Raw genomic sequence first — 18,746 nt, forward strand, 5'->3', positions numbered from 1 at the left:
TGTGGCGTTGTGTGCAATATTTCGTCATTTAAATAATATTCAGTTCCAGATATAGCAAACATTTCAGATTTCCGAATGGTTGGAACATTGCTAACTTCGAGTGGCAGAACTTCGATCGTTCGAACGACGTTTAAAGACTGCGGGTTCAATACTGCTGTGGTTAAAAACAGAAAGCGACAGCTCACAGGGCCAACCCCCACGACCAACAGTCCCGCAATGCCACCCCTATGATGCTAATTCGGTTATTGCTCCTTTTAACGTGAAAAATGATCCTCAACATTGTTCCTCTTTGCCACGAGGCTGATATGTACCTAGAGGTTAAAGCGCCACCTGGGGTCATTGGCATTTTGAATAAATGAATATTTCAAACTCCGCCCGTTCAAATGTGTCCGTTTTCGCCTTTCGCTGGAACCTGGCTGCTGCATTGCGATCACATTAAGTAATTCAGTGGAATCGATCGTATTATCCCCTAGATGCAGATCCAATCAATCCTCAATATGAGCTACACAGCAAGAATGCCAATCAATGCGCTGTCACAATTCACAGCTCGAACCAGACTCAGGCAACCCACCCAATACTGTGTAACAGAAACCAGCGGGAACATTGCTCCGAAAGCGTTGGGGCCAAAACGCACGTAAAAGTGTTGCAAGTTTACTTGGAACTAGTAGCACCTATAAATTAAAGGCAGCATCTCGTCAATATCACGTTTCCACACCGCCCCCCAAAAGGGGCAGGAACATAAGGTTCATTCGCAATTCTTTCCTGTGTTTTCGAAAAAGAAGAAACTGCCTCGCCTTCGTTCTAAACTGTTGCAGGTTTCTAGCTTTATTTAGTTTATCCGAACCGCGTTTGTGAAGCACACCGGGTTTCTCTTTGCAGACTCCGAGCCCTGGTTAATCATTGGTTCTTGTTACAGCCTATCGACAAGTCGCTGGGCGCCTCCACACTGTACTGGACTGACATTTATCAGATTGAAGGCATATTTGTTCTCTTGCTGCGTGTTCTGCTTCAACTTTGCAAATACGTCCCTTAAACAAATCATTGCTACCTTCCGAGTTGGAGATCATTTCGAAATAAATCGTTCGTTGGAAATGTCATGGGGCCGGCTGCGTCAGGGTTTAAACAGGGCAGCCGTATCCCACTACTGTCTGTCTGGGCTCTCGTGCACTGGATAAGAAAACACATCCACGTTCTGGATTAGTGGTGCTGGAAGAGCACAGCAGTTCAGGCAGCATCCAAGTAGCTTCGAAATCAGGATTCCTGATGAAGGGCTTTTGCCCGAAACGTCGATTTTACTGCTCTTTGTATGCTGCCTGAACTGCTGTGCTCTTCCAGCACCACGAATCCAGAATCTGGTTTCCAGCATCTGCAGTCATTGTTTTTACCTTTTAAACACATCCACGTTACAAGTGGAAACGCCACTCACACCAAGCTTGCCGTGTATTGAGTCTCTAAACTCCATAACATTTATTTTAAGCAGTTTCGATCCCATTTCACCGCTAAGTGGAACACATCTAAATAGTTTCCTTTTTTTTGTATCGATCAACGTTCACTGCAAACGGAACACACGCTAACGTCTTTAAATTGTAGCAAAGGTCCTGACCAGAGAAAAATCTTACCCTAGTTATTCACGGTGTGGCTGTACCGAGCGATTAATGAAACGCTGCATATTCTAGCCGCGCCTTGACAGTGTGTGCGTTCTTGTATTAACGTAGTAAATATGTTTTAACATCCATAGAGAATTATAAGCTGTTTGCTGGCGCAAATGCATTATGGTTGTATTTTAGACGTATAAAAAGGCACATAAATATCTTACAGTATTGGCTAAAAGTTGCGGATCTGTTTGAACACAAAGACTGTAAACACGAGATGAACAATACGTCTTTGGATTGAACTCTTGAAGCATTCTCTGCATGTGAACTGCTGGCGTTTCCTTGTCAGCGAATCCCGCTTGCCAATAGTTCCTGCTGTGCACTTGTTAAATGGAAACAGGACCTTCTCTCAAGTTTTTTTAAGAGTTTATTTTGGCTTGTTTTGTACATTTGTAAGATTCCTAAGCAGCCAGGGATTTAAGACAGAGCGTGCAAAATCGACGCAAGAACTTCACCCCCCCCACCCCCACCTTTCCCGCCAAGGCTGGGAATTACCGCTAACGTGAACCTTGGGCCTCGGAATTCCTCAGAGAGGTCGGAGAAAGGGAGGGGAAATAACGTTTGCGTTCGCGTATCGCTTTTGTAAAAACAAGTTGGCCAGGCGATAAGCAGCTCGCTTAGCCCTGTCAGTCATCCTTTGAGACTCTCCCGTCTTCTCAGTATAGCGGGCAAGCAGTTGAATACCTCGTAAACACACATCTGAAACAGATTAGGTCTCTGTTATATTCACCAAGAACTGGCTGATAAATAGGTGTCTGTATTTACAGCAAAACTAATTGCCTGCATACACAGACGTATCACCGCATGCTATTATACACAACCTGATATCAATAGCAACTCTTACTTACTCTTAAAAGACGCAGGATCTTCTGTTTTGGCAGCACTCTCCCACAAATAGACGTCCATTCAGCTGGATTTCAGTACAACTACGAGAAATAAGCGGGAGCCCTGGGGACATTAGTTTAACTCAATATCCACGTTCGCCCTATAGGGAAACAACAGGCTCTTCACTAAAGGGGCAAACATCATACACATCTTCACCTGTTTCTTGTTACTTCCGACCTAGTTTCTCCAATCTTTCTAAGGTCATTGACAGTTCTCTGGTGCTTTGACCAAGTAACTCCTCTTCACGGTTAAGTCCCAATGGTTGAATAAACATTACAAGTCTATCTCAATGCAAAATGATCATACTGACATATGCTCCCAGTGTAAATCCAACATCAGGTGCAATGAACTGACGGGTGGAATGTGATTCTGTGGAGGCTGGAGCTGGCTGTCAGCATGTGCCGTGTTTTCTTTAAAAAAAACAAGAATTATTATTGATGTGAAGGTAAAAGATTTAGGCTTAACATTTGGATGACCCTAACTTGAAGATAGACCCACACAGATGGTAAAAAAATATCAATACATGTTTCATCCCAGAGTAAACTCGAGAATCAGAGCAATGGCAAGCTTAGCTGGACTTTCTGGGCCATGGAAAGGTACTCTCATTTAAATAATACTGTCCAGTGACTAGACCTCCAGTTCATTGTTCAGTTCCAAAATCTGCAGACACAAAGCTAAATTCTGCGGTTATATTATACTACAGAATTACGCAGTAGCCATATATGCCTCCTTTCTCAAAGACAACTACTTCTCTAGCACTTTTTTAACCCCACCTCTGCTTCATTTTGTTTGCTACTGAAACACTCATCCCTGATTTTGAGGCCTCCAGACTTTGTTATTCCATTGGTGCCTTTCACCCTCAATAAACTTTCAGCCTATCCAAAATTCTGTTGCCCATATCCTAACCCAACAAAATCCTATTCATCCACATCCCTGCTGTGCTAGCTGACTTGTATTGAAACCAATTCACTCAACACCACCAATTTAAAAGAAGTACCTTTGAACTTCAAGTTCTTCAAACTTTGGCTCCTGCGTATGAATTCTGTCAAGATGGCGGTGGAGTAGGATGCTCCAGCCGGAGCTCCCCCACTCCTTCTGTTTCCCTCTTTTTTATCCCCCTTTTTTTCCTCTTTCTTTCCTTCTTTGATCTCTTGGTGAGTTCCAGCCTCATCTCTCAGTGGCTCATAGTGGGTGCTGGCCTGGTCTCTCAGCAGCCCTCAGCCTGGTCTCCTGGTAGCTCGTGGTGGGTCTCAGCCTGTTCTTTCAGTGGCTCATGGTAGTGTCTTAGCTAAGTGTGCGAGTGGATCCTTCCCTGGCATGTTCGGAGAGACGGCAGTTTCACAGCAGCGATGGGATTGTGGCGGTGGTGTTGAGAACAGAGAGGTATGTGGAGGGCTCATCAAAGACTATTGAACTTTTAACTTATTCCTTTATTTTCCTAGTTTCAATTACAAAAGACTTTAATGTTAACTACTACGTTCTTTATTTTTCTGCTATTCCATGAAGTAAAACGTAACTGTTTAACTCTCGTGTCTCTTACTACCTTGTACCTAAGCTTTTTTTCTACCTAGCTACCTTGGTACCTAAGATGGTGCCATGGATGGTGAGACTAAACACTTTTCACTGTGCTCCTGTACTTCAATACTTGAGTATACATGACAATAAAATCTAAAATCTAAATCTAAAATTGTTATCTCCCTACCAGTCTCCAACTCTGCAATATTTATTGAGAATTATTTATATAAATGATTTTGATGTGAGCATGAGGCATAGTTAGTAAGTTTGCAGATGACACCAAAATTGGAGGTGTAGTGGAAAGCAAAGAAGGTTATCTCAAATTACAACAGGATCTTGATCAGATGGGCCAACGGTTTGAGGAGTAGCAGATGGAATTTAATGTAGCAAAATTGTGAGGTGCTGCATTTTGGGAAAGCAAATCTTACCAAAACTTATACACTTAATGGTAAGATCCAAGAGAGTGTTGCTGAACAAAGAGACCTTGGAGTGCAGGTTCATAGCTCCTTGAAAGTAGAGTTGCAGGTAGATAGGATAGTGAAGAAGGCATTTGGTATGCTTTCCTTTATTGGTCAGAGTATTGAGTATAGCAGCTGGGACGTCGTGTACAGGACATTGGTTAGGTCACTGTTGGAATATTGGGTGCAAATGTGGTCTTCTTCCTATTGGAAGGATGTTGTGAAACTTGAAAGGGTTCAGAAAAGACTTACAAGGATGTTGCCAGGGTTGGAGGATTTGAGCTATAGGGAGAGGTTGAATGGGCTGGGCTGTTTTCTCTGGAGCGTTGGAGGCTGAGGGGTGACCTGATAGAGGTTTATAAAATTATGAGGGGCATGGATAGGGTAAATAGACAACGTCATTTCCCTGTGGTTGGGGGGGGGGCATTCTGGAACTAAGGGCTTAGGTTTAGGGTGAGAGGGAAAAGATATAAAAGAGACCTAAGGGGCAACCTTTTCACACAGAGGGTGGTGCGTGAGTGGAATGGGCTGCCAGAGGAAGTGGTGGAGGCTGGTACAATTGCAACATAAAAAGGGCATCTGGTTAGGTACATGAACAGGAAGGGTTTGGAGGGATATGGGCCGGGTGCTGGCAGGTGGGACTAGATTGAGTTGGGATATCTGTTCAGCATGGATGTATTGGACTGAAGGGTCTGTTTCTGTGCTGTACATCTCTAAGACTCTATGAACTGCTTACCTCTGACATTAAACCCTTATGTATCCTCCTTTCTTTTTACCATTATTGATAGATGTACCTGTATTGATAGCTGTCTAGACCTTATATAATGTAAACCTAATCATAAATCCTCCTGCTTCATCCTTTCCATCTTGTTAAGACACTCCTTTAAATCTATTTCTTTCATAACACTTCTGGTCAGCCCTCCTCATATGTAATTATTTAGATCAGTGTCCATTCCTATCTGTTAACTTTTCTGTCATGTATAGAGTAATAATTTTGTATATTAAAGGAACTGTATAAATGATCACTGTTAGTTGTCTTGCATGAAACATACCAACAGCTGTTATCCAACCAGACTTGGGAAATGTAAACTCCTGGCTTAGGAGTCCCCTCTGTCTTACTACATTCTCTCTAATATGGATCACATTGGTTTTTCATTCATTCACGAGTTGAGGGTGTTGCTGACTAGATCAGCATTCATTGTCAATTTCTAATTCTCGAGAGGGCAGTTAAGAGTCAAACACATTGCTGTGAGTCTGGAGTCAAATGTGGGCCAGACTAGGTAAAGTTGGCAATTTCCTCCTTTAGAGGACATTAATGAACCAGATGGGACTAGACTGGGTTGCGCTATCTGGTCGGCATGGACGGGTTGGACCAAAGGGTCTGTTCCATGCTGTACATCTCTATGGCTCTATAAGACCACACCAACTCTTCAAACAGCATCCTACCCAGACCCATTCCCTACTCTATCCCTGTAAACTGCATTTCCCATGGGTAATGCACCTAATCTACACATCTCTTAATACTATGGGGAATTTAGGATGGCCAATCCACCTAACTTGCACATCTTTGGACTGTGGGAGGAAACCAGAGCACCTGGTGGAAACCCACACAGGCATGGGGAGAATGTACAAACTCCATATATATTATATTGCAAAACATCTGTTTTAACCCAGCCCTTTTAAGCAACAATCAGCTTCACGTATGATGAGGAAGATGATGTGTGGACATATTCTGCTTTTCCATATAATTGTCTTGATTGTACAATTTTGAATCTAAAAAGTAATTTGTTCACCCACATTCTCTGAAAAAATGTCAATTTTCGTATTTGGGGAAACATGTTGTGGCATGTAGTAAGGCAAGAATAATTGATCTTGTTGGAGTAAAACAGCTTTTAACACAAGGATTATCATGGTCAATCAGGCTGATATTATTCTAAATCTCTAGTGGTCTATTATTAAAGTAAGAAATTTATGCACCAATTGTTTGTTCTGAAGTAGAGTGTGATCATGCATTTCACCTCATTGCAAGTTGGTTTGTTTAATAATCAGCTCTGGTAAAACTTCCTATAATGATAAAGTAGGAAAAATAGGAATAAAACACAACAGCAAGTAACCACCTTTAAAAGCTGTGAACTTTAGATCATTTATATGTTGAGACTGACAAACAACCTTGATGTATTGAATAGCAGAGTAAACTTAAGGATTCATATCATCTAAAACTGCTCCTATTTTTTATGTCCTTATTTGGTTTTGCACTTCATGTTATAGTGACCTTAAGATATTTCTTCATTATTTTTTAAGTGGTACCTTGAAGTATTCTAGCTACTGAAGTTAAAATGAAAACAAGAGAAAAGACATAATCTATTTACCTGAATGACAATCTTACTCAAGAGTGAAGTATCATATTATTCATTCCTAATTATTTGGTTTACTACTTGCATATTAACAAAAATACATTTATGCTTTGTACTAATGACCTTAGTGATGATTAATAGAGGGAGCTATTTAAACTGTACATAAGATAAATACAGCAACCAGACTTTCACTCCATGATAGACACATCAACTGAGATTGCTTGCCAGATTTGATGTGAACATAAAAATAAACAAGATCTGAAAAGGGTGTCTTTATGCCAAATGGAAATGACTGAATCTGTGTGTGACAGAACTCCACTTGAGGTTCAGAACCAACAACAATGGATTGATAATTAGATTCATGGATAGCATCCCATGGGAACCCCCATCAACAATGACTTGAACTGCTGCACTTCAAAATCTAATGTTATCATCAGTGCATTGCTGATTGCCAAATTGGTGATGTATTTCTGATAATGTCAATAAATACAGTATATGCTACCTCCAAAACTAGATACAGGTGCTGCTTTAATAACTTGCTACACATTGCGCCATGACAGATGATAATATTTGTAGAGGCATATATGTGGTCCACTGTGTTTCATTGATGGTTTCTTGAGGTTAGCAGTTAGTTGACAGATAGACATCTGGTAGGGAGCACCACAGTAAAGTTCCTGACAGCATATAAGTAAAAACTTTACCAAAGAGTAACTTTGGGGCCATCAAGATAATAGTGAATTGGGTAAACAGATGTCCTGTGAAATAGCATATGGCTAAAAGCAAGCAGTGGCATCATAAACTCACTGCTGAAACTTGTGGATAACAGAAAGTTAAAAGGAAAAGCAATTAAGTATTTTGTAATTTATGTTTGGAAGCAGAGAGCAAAAGAATAAAGAACTTGGGGGTATATTTGTACAAAAAAATGTATAGGCAACAGGTAGAATGCAATGTGTCATTCTGGGTATCTCATTACAGAAAGAATTGTAAAGGTATTAAGAACAGATCGTGAAAGCATTTGATCATTTTTCCTAACATTTCTTCTTTTTCTGAAGCACCACTTTCACCTTTAGTATTTGTGAGGCACCTTGTCTACTGTTCTACATTAAATATGCTATATAAATCTAGTGTTCTTAGATTAAAGGTGTAAATTGTTCAAGGCTCAGAATTTTAGTAACTAGTGTCATCAATTTTAAATTGTTACTAAGTGTGTGAAATAAGATGGTAGGAAAGTTTTGCTTTACAGAGAGACTTGTTATAACATACCATATCTCTGTTACATTTTGGAAAACATTCACAGAGATAGAGAAGTTTATTCAAAACAAAATTCATGTGACAAAGCACCCACTCTGGAAAAGGAGTGATTGCAACTTAAGAGGTTGTCACCAGAAGAATAACCAGCTTGTGTTGACTGCAACATACCTGGAATGTTAAGGCGACCAATGGTCCATCAAAATGTGTACTTCTTTTTATTTATGGTCTACATTAACACTTGACAAAGTTAATAACAATATTACCTACTTATTTTTGATAATTCAAGGTATACTTCTGGTTACTTTGGTATAGTTTGGGCAGCACAGTGGCACAGTGGTTAGTACTGCTACCTCACAGCACCAGAGACCTGGGTTCAATTCCCACCTCAGGCAACTGTCTGTGTGGAGTTTGCACATTCTCCCTGTGTTTGTGTGGATTTCCTCTAGGTGCTCTGGTTTCCTCCCACAGGCCACAAATGTGCAGGTTAGGTGAGTTTGCCATGCAAAATTGCCCGTAGTGTTAGGTGAAGGGGTAAATGTAGGGGAATGGGTCTGGGTGCACTTTGGTGGGTCGGTATGGACTTGTTGGGCCGAAGGGCCTGTTTCCACACTGTAAGTAATCTAATTTCTTAATATAGTTTTGCACATGATCAAGGACAAACTGAATCAGAAAATAATCACAGCTTTGCAAGATTTCAGTCTGTTACTACCAACCTCAGAAGCGAGAAAAGAGGAATTTCTTCATCTCTCCAAATAAAATATGATGTTGCTAAGAACGGGCTGCTCTCAAAGTTCAACTCAATTGCTGTTTTCGTGAACTTGTTGTGCACAGATTGACTGTCACAGTTCCTATGTTACAATGACTAAACTTGAAAAATCATTCAAGTCTTTGTCTGTGCTCTCACTTTATTTGATTTCCTGTCTTCGTCTGTTCCAATGTGAATTCTTAATAAGTGGATTCTTACATCTTCTATTAATAAAACAGAAAATAAATAAATAAATATGTTGAGAATGGGTAATTTCATCTGACAGATTCATTTCTAGCCTCAGAAACACATAAAGGAAAAACTGTTGGGAACCTTGGGCATTGTTTGCTTGGCCTTCAATTGAACATATTACATTCCCTGTTCAGGTATTCAAATCTGGCTTCTACTCAACCTGCTCAGAGATGGTATAACTCATCCCTGGAGCAGATGGGACTTGAAGTCGGGCTTGTATGCTGCTGTCTGCCTTAGCCCAACCATAGCTCCCTTACTTCTAATTTACAATGTCATTGGTTCAAGTCCTATACCAGAGACATCAGCAAACAATCCAGGCTGAAACTTCTATAAAGACAGTGCTGGACTGTCAGACATACAACCTCGTGACTGAAACATTAAACTGAGCTACCATCTTTCATTCTATTTGGAAAATAGAAAAAAAATCTATTGCCATGACTAAAAACTAACAGTAGAACTCTTCTGATGGGTTGGACAACATTTATTCCTTGAGTAACATTTTCAAAAATACTGAACGGTCATTTGGCTCTTTGTTGTTTGTCAGAATTTGCTGTGCACAAATTGACCACTGCATTTCCTTTGTTGCAACAGGGACCTCACCTTAAGAAGCGTTTCTCAGTTGCAAAGCACTTTACAATGTCCTGAGGTCATAAAAATCTCAATATAAATTCAAGTATTTCATTTCACTATTTTGGCTGCAGACCCCATTGCAACTTTTTTAGTGAAATTGGTTTGTTGTGTGAAGTATGTCCTGGTGCTAGCATGTCTGACTGCTGTCCCCTACAATCAGTGGTACTTAAAGGAACTGCTCAAGGCCAATGGGAAGATGTATGATTTTTCATTTTTAAGAAGAAATGTGAGGAAAGGAAGGATATTTCTGCTCTTCCTGATCTATCAGAATTCCATTCTTTACCCTATCCCAACCTATCCACCTCAACACCATTTCTTCTCAAGTCCAAGCCAGGCCCAATCTCCATGCAGAACCCAGTTGCCTTGCTGCCACACTGAGCCAGTAAACTGCAGTGGAAGTCCACTTGGTCCCCACAGTGTATTGTCAAAATGTTTGAAAGGCCAGGCTAGACCTAATAACAGATTTGTCCTTTAAACTGTGACCATGAGTGGACATTGTGGGCATATTTTAGATATTATTTCTCTTGTATGCAGGACTGGAAGACCTTTACATAATGTTTCTCAGCTCAATGCACTCCTGAAGATTATGGAACTCAAAAAAAAACAATGAGACATATCTAATGACTACAGTCTGTTGTTTATATCTTCTGGGCACATGCACAAAGTCTCTCACTGCTTATTGAAAGTCTGCAAAATATAAGCAATATGTGAATAAAGTTTTTTGTAATTTGTCCCTTACATTTTGTTCATTATTCATTAGGATTGAGCAAAAGAAAAATATACCAACAGTTTATTTTGCAAAATTATGCTTTGAACAGTACACACCTACACTGTTTAATCCATCTTCAAAGAAAACAATCACATTTCTGGTCAAAAATATCAAATTTAATTCCAACCATTGGAACAAAATTGATCTTTTCAGTAAATATTTAGATTGAATTAAGATAGCAAGGAATTAAGATAGCAAAAGACAATTAAATCAATGCCCTTATCATGTTACTGTGAGGTATATAATCTTTAATGTTTTGTTTCATATAAAGCCATATTTTAGACCTTGAAAATATCACTTACACTGAAGAAAATAACATAATTTCAAGTAATCTGTGTGAAGACTTTACCCCATCATTTTACAAGTTAGTGTTTTTTTAATTGTGAATTCGGAGTAGAGTATTCCAAGTTATAACAGACAGCACATGGTGAATATAAAATTTTCAGTTACATTTGTAGAATTAGTTAATTGTTAAGCTTTGTACTTTTGGTATTCTCCATTAAAATGAACATTCTTCTCTTTCTTCCTTTAAAAAGTACCTTAAAACCCATCTCTTTGGACAAGCTTTTTGTCACTTGTGCTAATATCTCCTTATGTCATTCCCTGACAGTTACCCCTGCAAAATGTTTTGATACATTTACTCAGATAAAGACACTATATAAATGCAAGTTGTTGTTCTATGATGTCATCTTGTTTTTGCACCAAGATCTGTTACATTGTATTTGACTTTTACATTCTATCACTGTATTTGCCTGTGTGTGAAGCTGGTCACTTTGGTAGGATTTTTTTAAAAATGTATTACGTAAGTGGAGAATGACTGCAGGACTCTGAGGTGCAGGAGGATCTGGTTGTTCAAGTTGCATGAGTCGCATGAGTCAAAGTATGTTTATGGGCAGATCTTAAACATTATCAAGAAATGTAATGGGATTACAATCCTTCATTACGAGATGAATTGAACATTAGATAAAGGATGTTATACTTCTGTTATGTAGGGCATTAGTGAGACTACATCTTGAACACTTTGGATTCAAGGAAGAATGTAAATGTACTAGAGGTTATTTAGAGATAATTAAAAGGAGCATTATTAAAATTGGAAATCTGGAATGAGTGTGTTGATTTATGAGAATAAGTTGGACAGACCTGAACTAGTTTCCACTGGAGTTTAGGACTGCTGAAAGTGACCTGTTGGAAGTGTGTAAGATGCAGAAGGTCTTGACAAGATGGACATGAAAAGGATGTAACCTGACTTGGGTGAGTCCAGACTGGAGGATTGTTAGGGATCATCCTTTTGGGAGAAAGATGAAGAAAAATCGTTTTCTCTCTGAGTTACATGACTTTACAACTCTGCTTCAGAAGGTGGGTTATTGAATGTTTTTAAGGCGGTGTTAGATGCTTATTAGGCAAAGGAATCAAAGATTATCAGGAACAATTAGAATTCAAAACACAGACAGTTCACCTATTGTCTTATTGAATAGTGGAGCAAACTCAAACAGCTGAAAGGTTTAACCTTCTGCCTATTTTGTTTGTTCATTTCACTGAAGGCCATCATCACCATCTTGGCAGAAAATGGATGCCGTATGCAACCTGTTGATTGTAAATTTACCTACATGTACTTTATTTAGCTATAATGGATTATACTTTATTGAAATACTTCCTGTATTCAGGTGGCTGCAATTCTATGTTTCGGACATTGGATAGCTTGTTGCTTATATATTGGTTATTATCAATGTCTAAAAGCAGTGTCATCTGCAGATCAATGTGTATTATTAATACTGCTAACCATCTGTCTGCAAAGTGGCTTGAGCTGTGCTGCAAGCTGATGGGAGTTAAAATTGTCATGGGGCCTATATTAGCTGGCATTGAAAAGGATCAGATGGGATCTGATTGAAACTTACAGAATACTGGGAGGCCTGAACAGAGTGGGAGTGGAGAATAATAGGGGAGACTAGGACCTGAGGGCAGAGCCTCAGAGTGAAGGGAGAACCCTTTGCATCTGAGATGATATAGAATTTCTTCAGCCAGTGGGCGGTTAGTCTGTGGAACTCATTGCTGCATAGGGCTGTGGAGGCCACGTTATTGGGTGTATTTATGACTGAGATAGATGGGTTCTTGATTAGGGGATCAAGGGTTATGAGGAGAAGCCAGAAGGATGGGGTTGAGGAACATATCAGCCATGATGGAATGGCGAGCAGAATCAATGGGCCGAATGTTCTAATTCTGCCCCTGTATCTTATGGTCTTACGGCTTGAGATAGAACAGGACAGAGTTCATGATGGAAAAAAAATCATGGAAACGGGTCTAATTATTTGAGTACTAGGGGGACAAAGTGGATGAGCTGAAAATTCCTCATTCATTGCTAACGGCCACGCAGAGCACATTTGGAAGGGATGGAGAAAAACACCTGAAACACATTAAATGTTATGTGATCTGTTGATAAACACCCGCCAAAAATAAGCAAACAACAGCTACAGACAGATGTATTGTAGGCCGGGTCGTTAAACTATCAATACCGACCATTTATTGAAGTACATTTATTACAAGGACATAACCGCCTAATAATCTTGCGAATAACAAGTGCAGGCTAGGAACTATTTCTTTATTTCTCAATTGAATTTTACTTCTATTATACCCTTGTTTTTACAGCAGCCAGCAGGCACATAATATTCTTCCAAGCCGAAGTAATATCTAAAGCTGTTCCGAGCAGATGGGAGTCTTTGCGTGTGGGCTTAGCTATGTGGGCTAAATGAAAATTGATATATTTTTAAACACGTGCTAAATATTACCATATTTACATCTTTCCTGTTTTCAGTTTGAGCTCCAAAGGTCACAGGTTAAATTAGACACCATTTGAAACCCAAAACCGTTTCATGCTTATTTATTTTATTATACTGTTGGGCTAAATGTTTACACTGAAAGTGGCACATCTGGATTAGATAATTTGTTGTGAATTAAGAAGAGTTCGATGGTTATCATATTTTGCGTGATTAAATCTGTTTAAATTTATGATTTTCTTAGGGAAAATAGCAGCCCGTGAGAATAAAGAAAACTCCACGACTAATACTTTGATGTATAGATTATTATGGGGGCGTTTGTTAACGGCCAGAGTGTATTCTATATTGAATCAGAATCCTTTCTTTAAGGAATGTAATACAACCTCCGTCTCCCAGTTTTGGGGGCAGCTATGTATAGTTTGATTAAAGTGTTCGCGAGCGAACTCTTTCTATTTTAAGTAGCGGACACGTGACTCTGATGTTTATCATCACTTAATGATAATATTTCTCAAAGTACATATGCGATTACAGAAAGATCTCCCAACATTAAAACAATACACATAACATGTCAATGAAACGTGCTTACTCTTTCCAAAAGCCCATTTCGAAATTCAAAGTCATTGAACTGTAGGCTTAAATTCAAATGACATTGAAATTCTTTTTATTCGCAGATTCATGAAGATAACTAATTCGTGAAAATCTCAAACTCGATAACTAATTTCAATATCAACGTGTGTAATAATTAGAACAAAGCTGGCCATTCAGTCCCATTGGCCTCTTCTACCCAATGAGATCAGAACAATCTGCATGCTTACTCCATCCAATTACTGATTTCTTTGGCTCCATAATCCCAAATATTCGGGGTGAACAAAAATCCTTCCACCTCAGATGTAAAATTTTAAATTGACTTAGCATCTCCTGATTTTCTCAGCCCTTTGGTGAAGAATTAATTCCTAACTTCTCTCCTGAATTTAAGAGCTATGGTCCATTTTAAAATAGGCCTACTTACCTCACATAATCCAAGTTTCAAACTAGTCAACAGATGAATCAGAAGCTTTGTATTATTTTCAAACTACTGTGATTTTCTTTGATTTCAGAGTAATATTATTCCTTTGATTTTATTAAACACCTTGTCCAATATATAAGACTGGATATGCAGATCATGTCAAGTAGGTTAATAACTTGATTTTACGGAGAAAATAAATGAAAGCGGTTTGTTTAATGTAGTAGATTGCAAACTTGCAGAAAAGTCATGCCTGATCCAAAAATGACCAATCAGCATTAGCCAGTCTTATGTCCAATCTTTCTCTTTAACTAATATCCATTATTTTAGTACTAGATAAAAGAAATGGCTGCTTGATACTTTTATTCATTGTGTTTTCATTTAAGCACAGTGCTTTCAAATGTATACATGGTAATAGAAGTTTTTAGGACACTGTGTTCAATTTTGGTTTCTTCAAAAAGCAAGTAATGCAAAGGTTAAGGAGAAGGTTCAGAGTAGAGCTATGAAATTAATATCCTTTTTTAAGCTTGCTGCTCAACAAATTGGGAATCTGTATTTATTCACTTTAAAGATAGATTGACTTCTGGGAGATTTGGCAAGGGGAAATAAAATGTTTGTACTGAAAGATGGGTATTAGTTTGAGGAAAACCAAGAGTCATGCATTTCAGTTTTGCAAACCTATGGCATGATAGGCAATTATTCCTTTCACAGTGCATGCTAGATATTTAGAACTAAATTGGAATTCTACTACTACAGTAGTTGACATGTCCAAAAATTTAAAGAAAATAAATAAAGAATTGGATTTATGTGGTGCCTTACAACATGCACTGCACTTCACAAATCAAGCTGCAGTTAATGAAGTTCTGTTAATGATCTCACTGTTGTAATGTAGAAAATGTACCACACAATTTGATTACAGAAAGTTCCCACAAACATTAATGTCACAATTAGCACATGATCTGCACTTCGGTAATATTTATTGAGAGATAATTATTCACTAGGATACTGGCTATAACACTTCTTTAAAACATGCCATGAGACCCTTCACATTTGCCCAATTATTCAGACCTTGCCTCAGTTTACTGTATTATCCAAACAATAGCATTTCTGACAGTGGAGCACTCCCTCAGTGCTATACTGGGCATGAGTTTTAATTTTCATGCTTCAGTGTGGTACGTACTATATGATTTGGAGGCAACCACTCTCCCCATTGCGACACAGCAGCCTATTCAATTTGATACTTGAAATCTTTTTTTTAAATTGACCATTTTCTGATTGGTGTGAAGTTCATATCTTGAATGTGATGCTGAAATGCTAGACAATATAATAGTGTGGTCTCTTGGACTGGATTCCTACCCTGATAGCAAGTGGAAAAAGGAATTTTCTAGATTTTCTTATTTATTTAATTTTGATTTTTATTGCCTGTTTTCTTACCTCTTACTGAAGGACATGTGACTACTGGTGCACAGGGGTATCTAATCACTTCTGCCATCACTGATGTGTTGGGCAGACTTGATGAATTGGATCAGTTTGTCCTGCCAGCCACACATTGTTACTAAAATGCCACCTACTACTCTTAATGAGGTACACATAGCAATGAATGCATCATTGATATGACAAGTTGAATTTCGACATGATTATGATTTGGAAACCAAAAGGAGGGACATACCATATTTCAAAAGGCGCAGCCCCAATCATCAGTGCCAGTGAGTGTTCGGGTACATGTACACTTTTGATGAAGATGCAAAGCTGGAAAGGCATGACATTAGCTGGAACAGGGAAGTTTGAAATGTAATAAAAACTAATGTTTGACACTTGATATCAGCATGAATTAACTTAATGAGCAGTGCAAAAAACATGTCAAACCCAGGCACCCCAATAATGATGTATCAACTCGGGAATCTACAAAGCAATACCTTAACCAATGGATCAGATCAAATTTCTACAGTCTTTTTTCATCCAGTTATGAGTGGTAGTGTGCAATTATGCAACTAATCTGACTAAGAACTGGAAGGTGCTGTCCAAGGAGTCTCGGTGAGTTGTTGTGCATCTTCTAGATGGTACTCATCTTTGCCAGTGTCTTTGTGGTGTATAGGTGAGCATTAAAAGCAGTGGATGCTGTGCCAATCAGGTGGGCAGCTTTGTCATGAATAATGTCAAGCTTTTTATGTGTTATTGTTAATAGTCTTAGACTTGTGGAGATTAGGAGATTGCCACAGTAGGGAATGGTAAAAGTACAGAATTTGTAATGCAGACCAATGAGGAAGACCTAGGCCTTTTCAAAGTTAGGCTTGAGGAAATCATGAACAAAGAACAAAGAAAATTTACAGCCCAGGAACAGGCCCTTCGGCCCTCCAAGCCTGAGCCGATCCAAATGTACTGTCTAAACCTGTCGGTCAATTCCTAAGCATCTGTATCCCTCTACTCCCCACTTACTCATGCATTTATCCTGACACATCTTAAATGAATCTACCGTGCCTGCCCCTATCACCTCTGCTGGCAACACGTTCCAACTGCCCACCACCCTCATTGTGAAGTACTTGCTGCGTATATCCCCCTTAAACTTTTCATCTCTAACCTTGAAAGCGTGACCTCTTGTTATTGAATCCTTCACCCTGGGAAAAAGCTGGTCTCTATCCACCCTGTCTATACCCTTCATGATTTTATAAACCTCAATCAGGTCCCCCCTCAATCTCCTTTTTTCTAATGAAAATAAACCTAACCTACTCAACCTTTCTTCATAGCTAGCACCTTCCATACCAGGCAACATCCTCGGAAACCTTCTCTGCACTCTCTCCAAAACATCCACATGCTTTTGTTAACGTGGCGACCAGAACTATACACAGTATTCTAAATGCGGCTGAACCAATGTCTTGTACAATGTTAACATGACTTGCCAACTCTTATACTCAATACCCTGTCCAATGAAGACAAGCATACTATATGCCTTCTTGACCACTCTATCCACCTGTGCAGCAATCTTCAGGGTACAATGGACCTGCACTCCCAAGGCTCTTCTGTTCAGTGTATAATTTGTTCTAGAATTAGTCTTGCCTAAGTGCATCACCTCACATTTGGATTGAACTCCATCTGCCACTTTTCCACCCAACTCTGCAGTCTATCTATATCCTCCTGTATTCTCTGACAGTTCCTTATGCTTTCTGCTACTCCACCAATCTTCGTGTCATCTGCAAACTTGCTGATCATACCAACAGTGCCCTCTTCCAGATCATTTATGTACATTACAAACAACAGTGGCCCCAACACTGACTCCTGTGGAACACCACTGGTCACCTTTCTCCATTTTGAGAAACTCCCTTCAACTATTATTCTCTGTCTCCTGTTGCTCAACCAGTTCTCTATCCACCTAGCTAGAACACCCTGCACACTATATAACTTCACTTTCTCCATTAATCTACCATGCGGAACCTTACCAAATGCCTTACTAAAGTCCATGCATATAACATCAACAACCCTTCTTTCATCTATCAACTTGGTCACTTCCTCGAAGAACTCTATTAAGTTGGTAAGGCACGATCTCCCCCACACAAAACCATGTTGCCTATCACTGATAAGCCCATTCTTTTCTAAATATAAATAGATCCTATCTGTCAGTACCTTCTCCAGCAACTTTCCCACCACTGACGTCAGGCTCACTGGTCTGTAGTTAACCAGAATATCCCTACTACCCTTCCTGTACAAAGGGACAACATAAGCAACCCTCCAGTCCTCTAGCACTTCACTGTATTTAAGTATGCCACAAAGATATCTGTCAGGGCCCCAGCTATTTCCTCTCTCGCCTCCCTCAGCAACCTGGGATAGATCCATCCAGTCCTGGGGATTTGTCCAGCTTAATAACCTCTAGCCTACCCAACACATTTTCCCAACTTATGTCAATGTGGTCCAGACTAATCAAACTTCTACCTCTAAACTCCCATCCTCAATAAGGGGGGGCAGGCAGGCGCAGTGGAATAGACAAGGCTAAAATATTTGTGGCCACCTTCGTCCAGTGCCAATGGACTCCTCCTGATGTGTGTAGTTGTCAGTCTACAGCTAATTTGACTTCTCTCCATGTGGCATCACAAAATAGCTGTAGGCTCTGGATACTATGAAAGCTTTAGGTCCTAACAACATGGTGAAAACATCTGCTGCAAAATTAGCTATGCCTCTAACAAACCTCTTCTAGTATAGCTATAATTCTGGCATCCGCCTGCCAATGTGAAGAATTGCTTATGAATGGCCTATCCACAAATAAAGAGACAGATCCAGTTTGGCCAAATACTAGTCCATTCGCCTACTTTCAATCAGCAAAGTGACAGACCGATATTTCCACAAATTTTTCCCAGCATGACACCATTTTGAGACTTGAAAGTTATTGCAGTTCCTCTGTGTGAATTGTAAGAGCAGTGTGCAGAAAGTTCAGAAGGTTGGGTGCAGGAAAGTTGAAGATGGAGGTGAGAG

The 18,746-nt window shown here is 39.4% G+C and overlaps 1 long non-coding RNA gene across 2 annotated transcripts in view; it reads right to left on the reverse strand.

The window, feature by feature from the left end:
• LOC140479894 (uncharacterized) overlaps positions 1 to 2,860 on the reverse strand; it is a 108,196-nt gene extending 105,336 nt beyond the window's left edge. For both annotated transcript variants that reach the window (XR_011961155.1, XR_011961154.1), the window contains exon 1: positions 2,501 to 2,860. This is a non-coding gene — a long non-coding RNA (uncharacterized lncRNA). The remainder of the gene's footprint in view (positions 1 to 2,500) is intronic.
• Between the last annotated feature and the right edge of the window lie 15,886 nt (positions 2,861 to 18,746).

This window comes from Chiloscyllium punctatum, chromosome 7, assembly GCF_047496795.1.
Source record: "Chiloscyllium punctatum isolate Juve2018m chromosome 7, sChiPun1.3, whole genome shotgun sequence".
Lineage (NCBI taxonomy): Eukaryota > Metazoa > Chordata > Chondrichthyes > Orectolobiformes > Hemiscylliidae > Chiloscyllium > Chiloscyllium punctatum.